Raw genomic sequence first — 13,562 nt, 5'->3', positions numbered from 1 at the left:
ATATTCAGCCGGTGGCAGGCATTATTTTGCCGGTGTTCAATCAACCTGGATATTTAGTGCTGGGTCATTTCTGGCGACAAGTATTAAATATCCAGGTTTTTCAACACCGGCTAGTGCACGACCGGTTAAGTAGATATTCAGACTTAATTGGCCGTGACTTAGAGGGCTTGTTAAGTTCTGAATATCAGGACTTAACTGATCATGCCCCCAGAACACCTCCAACATTGCCGGCTTTATTTTCGGCGCTAACAGGGCATTTTCAGTGGCAATAACCAGTTAAATGCCGCTGAAAATGACCAGATCCACTGAGGCGCGAGTTAACCAGTTGGTGGCTGTTCCCGGCTGCTTTACTCGTGCTGAATATTGACTGGATAAGTTTTACTAAACTACACTAACATTTATGCAGAAAAGAGAAGAAATTTGAGGATAACACAAAAATAGACTCAGAAAAGGAATGATCAAGGCTTCAAGATTCAATAGCTGCAAACAGAAAACCTTGCAGCATGGTATAACCAGTGCTTTTTTTGTGCCGGTACGCACTGGTACGGCATACCGGCACCTTTTTTCTGATGTCCGGCTCACCTGCCCACTCCCTTCCGTTCATGCTCCGTGCTCCCTGAGTTGAAATCTTGTTTATCCGAAGTTGCGGTAAACCGGCAGTGAACGCAGCAGGCAGGCTCATTTCCTCGTTGCTTCCCTTCCCTCTCAGCACGTCCCACGTTCCTCTGATGTAATTTCCTTTCCGTGAGGGCGGGATGCGCTAAGAGGGAATGGAAGTGATGAGGAGACGAGCACTGCCTGCCTGCTGCTTTCACTCCGGTTTGCCGCGACTTCGGGTAAACAAAAGATTTCAACTCAGGGACCACGGGTGCATGAACGGAAGGGAGCGGGAAGGCAGGGGAGAGAGAATTGCTGGACATGGATGGGAGGGCAGGGGAGAGAGGAGAATCGCTGGACATGGATGGGAGGAAAGGACAGAGGAGAATCGCTGGACATGGATGAGGGGAGGGCGGAGGAGAGAGGAGGATCGCTGAACATGGATGAGAGGGGAGGGCAGGGGAGAGAGGAGAATCACTGGACATGGATGGGAGGGGAGGGCAGGGGAGAGAGGAGACATGCTGGACAGGGAGGGCAGGGAAGAGAGAATTGCTGGACATGGATGGGAGGGGAGGACAGGGGAGAGAGGAGAATCGCTGGACATGGATGGGAGGGGAGGGCAGGGGTGAGAGGAGAATCACTGGACATGGATGGGAAGGGAGGGCAGGAGTGAGAGGAGACATGCTGGACATGGAGGGGAGGGTAGGGAAGAAAGAATTGCTGGACACGAATGGGAGAGAAGAGAATCGGTGGACATGGATGGGAGGGGAGGGCAGGGGAGAGAGGAGAATTGCTGGACATGGATGGGAGGGCAAGGCAGGGGAGAGAGGAGAATCGCTGGACATGGATGGGAGGGGAGGGCAGGGGAGAGAGGAGACATGCTGGACATGGAGGGGAGAGGAGAGGAGAATCGCTGGACATGGATGGGAGGGGAGGGCAGGGGAGATAGGAGAATCACTGGACATGGATGGGAGAGGAGGGCAGGGGTGAGAGGAGACATGCTGGACATGGAGGGGAGGAGAGGGCAGGGGAGAGAGGAGAATCGCTGGACATGGATGGAAGGGGAGGGCAGAGGAGAGAGGAGAATCGCGGGACATGAATGGGAGGGGAGAGAGGAGAATCACTGGACATGGATGGCAGAGGAGGACAGGCCAGAGGAGAAACACTGGACATGGATGAGAGGGGAGGGCAGGGGGCAGAGGAGACATACTGGACATTGATGGGAGGGGAGGTCAGTGAAGAGAGATTCACTGGACATGGATGGCAGGGGAGGACAGGGGATAGAGGGGAATCGCTGGACATGGGAGGGGAGGGCAGGGGAGAGAGGAGACATGCTGGACATGGATGGAGGGAGCATAGGCGGTCGGTGGCCTAACTGTTTGGGGAGGCTAAAGGGGGCGGGGTTAGGGGTGGGGCCAGGGGTGGAGCTTAAATCCATAATTGTCTGATAACACACAGAAAAAAAATAAAAATAAAAGTCACAATACCTTTTATTAAATTTAGATATTAGATATGTATCATATGTCAAAGAATAAAGTGGTTGCTCAAAGCATATACTAACCACAATCGCTCAACTGCAAAACACTATGCACAACTTTGTGCAAAAACACACTCAGAACCTTACTGTACCATAAATATTACACTGGGCAGAACTTAATACACCAATATACCACCCATACGGAAAATGCAGACCGTCAACAATATGAAACAAGGGATCATAATATCACAATTCTCATGTACAGCCACAAAACACCCTAATTCATGTTTAATGTGGGATAAAATGCCATAAATAAGTAAATAAATATAAACTTTTAATGTTGAGCACCTGATTCTCAAAGTGGACATATTCCAAACACTATAATGAAAATAAAATGATCTTTTCTACCTTTGTTGTCTGGTGACTTTGTTTTTCTGATCATGCTGGCCCAGTATCCGATTCTGCTGCTATCTGTCCTCTTAACTCCATTTCCAGGGCTTCCTTTCCATTTATTTCTTTACTGTCCGCCTTTCTTCTTCATTCTTGTCCTACATCTGTAAGTAAAAGCTGGGTCCTCCGCAGGCTTGACTGTCCAGTGGATCCAGCTTCTGCCTATTTTCTCCATCCACGTGCAGTTTTTCTCCTCTTTTCCTTTTCCCTCATCTCATCTCCTTCCTCTCTCTTCCCTCCCCTCCCCTCTATGTCCAGCAATTTCTCCTCTCTCCCTGGGCCCATCCTCCCATCCATGTCCATCCATGCTCCTCTCTCCCCTGCCCCCTCCATTCATCCATATCCAGCAATTCCCCTCTTTCCCTGAGCCCTGCCCTCCCATCCATGATCCTCTCTCCCCTACCCCCCTCCATTCACCCATATTCAGCAATTCCCCTCTTTCCCTGAGCCCTGCCATCCCATCCATGCTCCTCTCTCCCCTGCCCCCCTCCATTCACCCATATTCAGCAATTCCCCTCTTTCCCTGAGCCCTGCCATCCCATCCATCTCACTCTCTCCCCTGCCCCAACTGCCCACCCTCTTCTCCCCCCAAGACCCAGAAGAAGGCGGGGCACTGAGAGAAGCGCTTTTACTGGGAGCGCTTTCACTGACGCTGTCTGTCGCTGCACTGCCGGACTGGAGGTAAATTTAAAAGAAAAAAAGGAAACGGGTCTTGGGGGGAGAAGAGGGCGGGCAATTGGGATGAGCGTCGTCGTCATCAGGATTCGATCTTCGGCTGGGGAGGCTTAGCCTCCGATACCGGGCGCCTATGGAGGGGAGGGAAGACAGGAAGGAGATGCACATGGATGGGAGGGGAGGGAAGGGGAGGAGAAATGCTGGAAATGGATGGAGAGGAGAATTGCTGGACATGGATGAATGGAGGGGTTGGCAGGAAGAGAGGACAAATGCTGGACTTGGTTGGAGGAGAGGGGAGAGAGAATTATTGCTTTATATTGATACAGGGAAGGGAAGAGAGAGGAGTATTGCTGGACATGGATGGATAAAGGGGTTGGTGGGGAGAGAGGAGAAATGCTGGACTTGGATGGAGGAGTGGGGAGAGAGAATTATTGCTTTATATGGATACAGGGGAGGGAAGAGAGGAGAAATGCTGGACATGGATGGAGGGTAGGAGAGAGGAGAAGTGCTGGACATGGATGGAGGGAAGGAAAGAAAAAAAGAAGATGCACATGGATGGAGATGAGGGAAAGGGAAGAGAGGAGAAAAACTGCACATGGATGGAGTTAGGCAAAAGCTGGATCCACGTTATACCGCCTCAGTATAATTCCACGGAGGAGTACCCAGCTTTTACTTATGGATGTAGGGCAAGAAATGAAGAAGAAGAAAGGAGGAAAGTAAAGAAATGGAAAAGAAGCCCTGGAAATGGAGTTAAGAGAACAGCAGAATCAGAGACTGGGACCAATATGGATAGAAAAACAAAGTCACCAGACAACAAAAGTAGAACAAATCATTTTATTTTCATTTTAGTGTTTGGAATATGTCCAATTTGAGAATTTACATCTGCTGTCTTATTTTGCATTGGGTATACTGGAGCTATAACAGTTTACAGAAATTATTTATAATGAAAAAAAATCAAATTTTTCTCCTATACTAGTATAATATTTTCAATGATTGCGCCATGGCTGGTATAAGGGTTGTGGCTATCATAGCGGTGGAGCCATATGTGGTGACCCCACCCATAATGAGTACCTGCACCTTTTTTTCTATAAAAAAAGCACTGGGTATAACTGTGAAAACTTCACAGGTTTCTTTTTTTTTTTTTTTGGGGGGGGGGGGTGATGGCATTTGCTAGCTTTAAACATCCTCCCATTATCTCAAAGCCTACTTTCACTGTCTGACCCCCCCCCCCCCCCTATTCTTTTTTTCCTGTGGATACCTTTCCTTATGCACCGCAGTACTGCTGCTTTATTACCTAGCTTGACCATTTATTCTGTTATGAGTTCTGTCAGCAAATAAGAATAAAATCCCTCTTTATCCTAGTTAGCAGGCTATATTGTTAAATATTAATCGCACAGTGAGGAAGCCATAAGCTTTTTCTGTTCCTCTACTCCTTTTAAATTAAGGCGTTTTCTCTCAGTCTTCCGGCAGATGGTACACTGCTGCTGTGCCTTTTGTAAGGACTTGATTTGCCTTCCTCTCTAACGGACTCTTATGAATTTAACTAATGACTGAATAGTCTAGTTCTTTAACTCTTTCAAGCACATTGCGTCCACTGCCCACACTTAGATGTTAAAGAAGACTGTATATCCCTACTTTGCTCCCTCGGGCTGTAAATTGTACTGTGCGCTGGGCTGGCTGAATTTGTTAAATGTTTAGTATGTATGGGCGTGTCGTATGGATCTCTCAAGCTGTTGATGTTGCTTTTTTTTTTGCGTCAGACGAGGGCTCTGATTTTATTTATAGACTATGGCTCTCTCATTAATGTCAGTTTGAAATGGAGATCAGTAAAGATTGGTGAAAAGAGTGCAGAACTAACTCGGGATCCAATCCTATCCGGTGCTCAAGTTTTGGTATCAGCACTATATAACATGTGATTTATATTCCACGGTGTTGTGTAAATAGATGCTGTAGGAATAAATATGCATTGCGTGCGTCTAATAATTCATTAATATTCTCAAAGACTGTGAAAAATCTGTAGCAATGAAGTGGCAGGCACATGCGGAGATTGTGTTTTGTGTATGCACATCTTTCTATCTCAGACTACAGTCACTACACTACTATGGTTTAAAAAATGCTTGCTCATGGTGGGTGGGAGTAGTCTGCTCTACTTTCGTGAATCGCTTGAATGAAGTCGTAGGTTACGGTGAATAGGTTTTTCTTAAGTTTGGTGGTCTCAGTAGTACATAATGTTGTTTTGGAGTAGTGCTGACATTAAATCGAATGTTTCTTAGTTCATGTTACATATTTGTGTGTGTGTGTGTGTGTGGGGGGGGGGGGGTAGTGAAGTAAAACTACACTGTCAATATATGTGTATCAAGAAGATCCTTGGTTGCTGATTTGCGTTTGCTTGTGTGTTGGGGAGGGGTGCCGTTTACATAGCCCTACTAGACGTATGCAGCGCTTTATATAAGTGATAGCTCCTGCTCTTTGTTAACATATTGTACACGAATCCGTTTGCTAAAAAGGCTGAACTTTTTCTAGGACACAGAGTCCACGTGACGCCCTGTTGACCTGGGAACATGGCCAATGTGCTCCGGATGGCAGTCATGAAATTCCTCCTAGCCTATATAGGTAACCGCCCCCTTCACCAATCCTATCACTGTAGGATGACTGCAACCGCCATTTAACAATGTCAGAACAGGACTGGCTATCGCCTTCGCCACTCCGTTGCCCATCTGTCTTTCATTGGCTCCCCGGCCTGTCCGTTAAGGCGGTCCTAGACGCTAAGGGTCATTTAAGTTAAACAATAATAAATAAATAAAAGAGCTAAACCCAGAAAATGGAAATGCGTAGAAAGTGGAAGCCGTCCCAGAACAGACTAACCTGCTGGCTGTATTAACTATTTCACTTTATCCACGCAAAAGCGCTAATCAAAACAGATAGTGCAAACTTAACAAAGAAGGCAAAAATAACAATTTCAAAATACTCCCTCTATTTATATGAATACAAACCTTGAGAAAAATGTTACCAGTAAATAAAAATTTTATGCTTGTGTCCCCTCTTCCTCCCCTTCCCGACAGACGCCAGCGAGCTCGAAAAACTGAGATAAACGTTCCATGATATTTAGCAACCAGAATCTGAACACTAGAATACCGGAGAACAGGAAGTTTTTTTTAAATCTTGTTTTAACAGGATTTAAAAAATGTGTTACAGTTAGAGCAACTGCCTAAAAAAAGAAAACCAATAGCGCTAAGCACAGCGAGACCCAACCAAATTTGATTAAACTAAAGTCCTAAAAAATACAAGTTATAATTCCCCACAATAACGTTTCCAGGTTAGGACCTTGGTGGCCATTCCAAGGGCCATCGCCCCTCTCCCCTGGAGGACTGAAGGCTAACATGAGTCCTCCAATGATGTCAGAAGGCTTCAGGCCCTTAAAGGGAATTTTTGTTTTAAAGGGGAGGACGTGACGTGTTCGCTCTCTTTTTTTTTCTTTTCTTTTTACTAGAGTCACAATACATGAAAAGCGAGGATTATTTTCTTCACTCTGATTTTAGGTGGCTAATTTACGTGGGAATATAAACGGAGGATTTACTTTCCAGCTACAACTTTTTTAAGCTAGTTACCTCACTTCCAGGTCAGCCAAGCTGTCTGATCCTTCTTAGTATGTGTTTACGTATGGATCTATAGTTCTGATTTTCTTAGTGAACTTACTATTGATACGCACAGGGAAATATTATATAGGAAAAAACACGACACTGGGCCAGACCGGGACTGGATCAGCTTGTTTGATAGACAAGAAATGAGGGAGTAGTTTACTCGTCTGCCTTGTGTTACCTGTCTTTACTGTAAATAGCTTCCATAGAATAATGTTTATGTTAGACACAAGGACCATAGGTTGAAACGAATTTAGATAGTATTTCTATTAAAAATAATCTTATTTACAAATAAATAAGATTAATTATAATACTAAAGAGTTGGTGTTTACTGTTGGATTTACACACTATTACTTTGGAAGATTTCTGAAGCTTCTAAATAAAAAATATTTAATGCAACCCCATAACAACTTATGTTTATATCTAAATATCATTATTAAGATTTTCAGGATAAAGACTTGTTTAATTTAAAAAAATTGAGTTCAGAATCATGCTAAATAAAATGTATATCTCAAAACCAGAAGTCCTTAAAATGTTACAGTTTAGAATAATAAAACAGACGTACGTAAAAAATAAATATTTTATTGTGATCTGAGTAATTCAAGAAGTCTACTACCTTTACTTAGACCTGATGTTTTAACTTTACAGCTAAATTTTTAAAGTTATTAAAAGCTTTCGCTTTATATAACAAAAACGATGAATCTATTAAACCCCTTTTTAAATCTGTTTAATTAATAAGTAAGTTAAAGCGATTAATAGGATTTATCTTAACCCCATTAAATGTAATAGTGGGATACATGCAAAACTTGGATCAGCAACTCATAACCAATGCTTACCGAAGGTACGCATCTCAGATTTGCGGTCTCTTTAATAAGTTTGTCACCTAACCCCAGATTAAAACTCTTCGCCCTCGTATGATCCAGTTCTTGTTTTTCCCAACTCACATCTATGGTCTTCTTGTACACCTAATTTTTTTTTCTAGGAAAGGATGTGATTACAAATCTTTATACAATAGGTAAATTAGAACATGCTGTTTGACCTGAGGCAGGAGTCAGCCCTTACCCCCAGCGTAGGCTGGGTGGGACCACCATTCTTTTCTCGTTTCAATCACAATAGATAGAATAGAACGGTTAGGATTAAACCTAATAAAGAACACGAGCGAATACATTTTTTTTTCTTACTAGTAGTGGAACTCTGCCACATCGGAACACCAGGTTACAGATACCAGCCACAGCCTATCCGAAATTTATTTTAATTCCCTTTCAAACCGTGCCATTATAAGATGTTTTGGACGTAGAAAGTTTGGTTTCGGGAACATAAAAATCAGGCAGCAGGTCGTCATAACAACGGCTCAGCACAGCAGCAGGAGGTCTCAGGTCAGGGAAGACAGGAAACCCGAGTGGGAAGTAAACTCTTAAAGGAGCCTTGTCAGCTCCTGATAAGCAAACAATGCTTTCGGTCACACAGTCTATAGTCTAACCAGTTATCCATTAGAGAGGGATGATGACCTGTCATGCTAGCAAAGTTTCTCCGAGGACAAGCAGGACAATCCCGAGGGAGCCTGGTGGGGGATGTCCCAACACTATAACTTTAGAGGCTTTTGGCAATGACCCCACTGTCCACTTACCTAAGTTGCCACTAGTTTGTCTACTTTTCTAAATAAAAAAAATATTTTCTTCTCTCCCTTTTATTTTGTTAGTATTTTCAGCATTTTAAAGTTTTCTTTGTTTTTCTCAGCTTTAGAGGCTCCCTGAGGCAGGAGCACTGAGCGCAATTTCAGATAAGCTCCTTTTTGGCCTAGACATTGAGCCTTTTGATTTAAATGCTGTACTTTTTGATATGCCCCAGGAGACCCCCCAGTGGCTTCAAGAGATGCACCCAATGCAATTGGTGTGTGGAGTGCTTGGGGCCTGACCATGACCCATCTAACTGTGTTCTTCGCTTACAATGCAGAAAAGAACACAGCAAATCAGGCCCTCCAGAGGAAACTTTTTGGATCCTCCAGGTTCAGTCCATCAATTCCGGCATTGGAAGCATCGTCCCCAGTGACTGCCAGGGCTTTGTTTGACACTGGGGGTGTACTGGCATCGAGGAGGACTCTACCTCTCTCAACATCAGGCACCAGTAGCAGGCCCTGGGAATGATCTGCATCAGACCCAACACCGATGACATGAGTGGATTCAATGTCATCCTTGTCAGCATCCAGGAACTCCGATGCCAAGTGTCGGGCAAAGGCCAAGAAGCATCAGCATTGGTCCCCTTTGACGCATAGCGCCAGGAGCTCCAGGGCTTCGGCATTGCCGACACCCGAGAAGCTTCGGTGCCGAGAGGACTGCTCTCCCTCTGTAATTCTGGTGCTATCGCCACAGCACCCATGCAGCCGAGACCCTGCTTCTGATATGGCACTGACAACTTAGCAGGCTGTCTCCGCACTGGCTCCAGTCTTGCCAATGCCTGTCCTCGATGACCGGTTCCAGGCGTTGCTGAGAAAGGAGTTGGCAGGATTGCTACAGCTTCCAAGTGGTCAGGCATCGAGGGCACTTGCACAAGTCGCAGCACTTGGCCACTCTGACCTCGAGGTCTATGACACCCCTGTGGAACGATCTCTGACCCTTATGCCTCGTTAGTCATCGGTGTCAGTGCCTCCCTGTGCACAGCAGCACTCCACATTTGGGGAGGAAGCTCCCTTGAGGTTGAGGTGTGTGTAGGCACCTGAGCCCTGAGGCCTGGACATACCTTCAGCCACAGGGGCATTCTCAGCAGTCTCATTAAGACCTTTTCGCTGAGTCTGACATAGACTGGTTATGGGAGTCTGAGGACGAGCTAGCCTACCTCTCGGAGGAGGGGTCTTATAGCATACCCTCAGATCCCTTTTCGTGTGATGAGAGAAGGAAGTTTCCACCTGAGCCCTTCTCTTTCACCCATTTTGTTAAGGAAATGGTGGAGGGCATTCCTTTTAAGTTGAAAATGGTGGACAAACCTAAGGCAGAGTTATTTGAGGTCCTACAGTTTGATTCTCCACCCAGAGATGCTGTGACAGTTCCATTTTACAAGATTCTCCAGAATGCACAGATGAGAAACTGGGAGACCCCATTCTCTGTGCAGTTTGCACCAAAGAAGGTGGATTCCATGTATTGGATTCAGAAGTCTCCTGGATTCCAGAAGGCCAAGTTGCCACACCACTTGGCAGTTGAATCTACTCTCAAAAGAGCTAGGAGTTCTAGGTCTCATGCCTCAGCGTCCCTAGATCGAGAGGCTCGGACCCTTGATTCCTTTGGGAAAAAGGTTTATCAGACCTCAGTAATAGTGTAAACCCCCTAGTGGGGGAGTGGGTAATTACAAGAAATAAATAAATAGATGAAAATAGAAATGTTATGGTTTTAAGTAGAGTTCCCAAATGAGCTCCACACAACCAAAGAATTTGACCAGAAAAATAGTGAATAATTTATTAAATAGTAAAATAAATGGAAACACTTGGATATGTTTCTTTAAGTTGGTTCTAATTGTTAAAGTTTGATGGTATTAAATAGAGATAGTACAAGGTGTTAAATACTTTGCAATAAATTACAAAGACAATAAAGTGTTCAAATTTACAATAAAAATTATCAGGACTCAAATCCAATTTCTGCGATAACACAAGACATCCCAAACACTATCGCAAACTTGTTTGTCACTTTGCTCCTCCACTATCTCTGCTATTAAAACTCAATTACTCTACAATAAATACTTCAAGAATAAATATTCAAAGTTACTCTTCAATAAGCATCAGACAAATATACCCAGCTACTCCTTTCCCTTTAATGTAGCTTCAGCTCTGTTCCCCAGGGACCAGACCCTTTGTCTCCAAGTTTAAATTTTCTCTTACAAGTTTCAACAAATTCGTATACAACCAGGCTTCCCTCAGATAAGTGTGTTACAGTGAGTGTTTAATGACAGTGCACTCAGATCTGAGATTTTTTTTCTTTTTGGGATCAATTTGTGTGCACACAATAATTATTACCAGTTTATCAATTCTTCGCTAGCATTGCAGTTGTCTTGTGTTGGGTACCTTTGTCATCTTCGCATGCACATCTCTTCTGTTGGCGGGGTCAGCTTACTGGCTCAGGAACTCCAGGGTACCTACTATCTTGACTCAAAAGAACTAAACAAAAAAGGAAAGCCCTGAATCCCTGTTCTCAGTGTGTGTGCCCCTTAGACTCAGTATTTTCTTTGGCAAAGAGCCTTGTGGACTAACTACATTTAAATGAAAAGATAAGGGGAATCAAAACATATAAACAGCGAGTGACCATACTCACTCGCAAATGCGCAGTAGACTTCCCTCTCTGTCCCGCCCCCGTGTCAATACGTGATGACGGGGGGGGCGGGACAGAGAGGGAAACTGCGTGAAGGGGAGGGAACCACTGAGGTCGCCACCGCTCCCCCTCCCCCCCGAGGTCGCCGCCACTGGTAACCCCCACCAGAGTCGCCATCGCCGCCACCCCGCCACCCGGCCCGTCTCTTCACTATTCAACTTACATCTCTGGAGCAGGCAGATCAGCTGAGCTGCCGTTGGCCTTCCTTCCCTGCCTGTGTCCCGCCCTCGCCGACGTTACGTCACACGAGGAAGGCCGACGGAAGGCAGAGAAGGAAGGCCGACGGGAGCTCAGCTGATCTGCCTGCTCCGGAGATGTAAGTTGAATAGTGAAGAGACGGGCCAGGTGGCGGGGTGGCGGCGATGGCGACTCGGGGGGGGGGGGGGTACCGGCAGCGGCGAACTCGGGGGGGGGGGGGCAGCGGCGACCCAATAGCCCCTTTTAACAGGCTCAACGGTTAGTTCCTACCTAACCCTCCCAACACATACCCCTTTTTCTTTTATTGTTTCCCTTTTCACCTGCTCTACACCCACTACTTGAACTGACAGACCGTTAAACTAAACCCCTTAAAGGCAGGCCCCTAACCGCAGGCACTCACAGGGCTCGAGGCTTAGGCTGGGCAGCTCCTTCCCCATGGCAGGTTCTCTTAGGTGCAGATAGCTTGAACCAGCAGGCTCTTACACTGGATCCTCCTGCAGTCACTCCAAAACTAGTTCCTTTAGAGTCTGGGCACTTGGTTTGGGAGAAGGGGTCTCTCTTTCTCTTCTTTGTGGGGCTTCTTCCCTTTCCAGATGGGCCTCTTCTTTACTGGACATGCAGTCACATGTTTGGCCTTCCCCTCTCTCGACAGGCACACACACACGGAGGGGTGCACAGGGCGGACCTCTCGGAGATTCAGGGCCCTTGCCATGCTTCTCCCTGTTCAGCTCTGCACTGCTTCCAACATGTCCCAGCTTCTCAGTGCAGTCCCTGTTTCTTCTCCGCTTCAGTCTCTGTCTGGGGCTGGCCTCTGTTGCTACTGCTACAGCTCCTCTTCTTGGCCCTGGCTCGCCTGTTTCCCTGCAGCTCGGCTCCTCTTCTTCTCCAGGCTCACTGTAGACACCCTTCTTTTCCTCCTCTTTCTTATATGTTTTGGTGCCTGGCCACTCACAGGACTCATCAGCTCTCTCTCTCTCTCTTCTTTTGGGGCTTGTCAGCGGGTCTTTCCCTTCCAACCTGCAACACACTCCTGCTCAGGCTTGATCCTCTTCTCCTCCAGTCTGCAGCTGCTTCTACTTGCCTGAACTTGCCTCTCCCTGCCCTTGTTTGCAGCACGCTCCTGCCTGGACTTTTTCTTTTTCTTCTGTTCTCGGAGCATGCCTGCAGCTTCCTTTCTGTGCCCCATCCTAGACCTAAGGATTCTGAACAAATATTTGGTCAAAGAGAAGTTCAGGATGATATCCCTGGGCACCCTTCTCCCCATGATTCAGAAAAACGATTGGCTATGCTCTGTGGACTTAAAGGATTCATATACCCACATCCAAATACTTCCCAGTCACTGTAAGTACCTCAGATTTATAGCAGGGAAGCACCACTTTCAGTACCGTGTTCTGCCATTTGGTCTCATGTCCTTGCCCAGAATCTTTACCAAATGTCTTGCAGTAGTTGCAGCATCGCTACACAGACTGGGAGTGCATGTGTTTCCCTACCTGGATGATTGGCTGGTCAAAAGCATGTTTCAAGAGGGTGCTCAAGAATCAATGTAGAGGACTATCTGGGTGTTGGAGCTGCTAGGGTTTGTAATCAACTACCCAAAGTCACATCTCCAACCTGTTCAACAGTTGGAATATATAGGAGCCCTGCTAAACCCATTGCAAGCTCGTACCTTCCTTCCTCAGGATCAAGTGACTGCTCTGTCAGTCGCCCATGAGGTTCGCAGCAGCGAAGAGGTATCAGCTCAACATCTGTTAAGATTGCTTGGCCACATGGCCTCAGCAGTGCATGCCGCCTCCTTTGCACATCTCCATTTCAAGAGAGCCCAGTGGATCCTAGCTTCTCAGTGGCATCAGACCACTGGGAATCTAGATGATGTCCTCCAGGTCACACCACTGCTCAAGCAAATGCTATGCTGGTGGCTAATTCAATCCTATTTGGTCCAGAGAGTACCGTTCCAAAGGGCTGGGGGGGCTCAAATAGATGGTCTTCACACTCAGGGGACTTGGTCCTCCCAAGAGCAGTCTCTTCACGTCAATCTCCTGGAACTCCGGGCAATATGGAACGCTCTAAAGTCTTTCAGAGGTTGGCTGAAAACTTATCCTAATTCAAATGGACAATCAGGTTGCAATATATTACATAAACAAGCAGGGGGATAAGGGCTCATACCCCCTGTTTCAG

The 13,562-nt window shown here is 46.1% G+C and overlaps 1 long non-coding RNA gene across 1 annotated transcript in view; it reads right to left on the bottom strand.

Annotated features, from left to right (window-relative positions):
• Window positions 1-11,907, bottom strand: part of LOC115471253 — a 61,738-nt gene extending 49,831 nt beyond the window's left edge. The window contains exon 1 of the long non-coding RNA XR_003942309.1: window positions 11,788-11,907. This is a non-coding gene — a long non-coding RNA (uncharacterized LOC115471253). The remainder of the gene's footprint in view (window positions 1-11,787) is intronic.
• Between the last annotated feature and the right edge of the window lie 1,655 nt (window positions 11,908-13,562).

Source organism: Microcaecilia unicolor, chromosome 5, assembly GCF_901765095.1.
Source record: "Microcaecilia unicolor chromosome 5, aMicUni1.1, whole genome shotgun sequence".
In the NCBI taxonomy this organism is placed as follows: Eukaryota; Metazoa; Chordata; class Amphibia; order Gymnophiona; family Siphonopidae; genus Microcaecilia; species Microcaecilia unicolor.
Note: the sequence above shows the minus strand (reverse complement) of the source record. Positions and strands in the feature narration are given on the sequence as shown.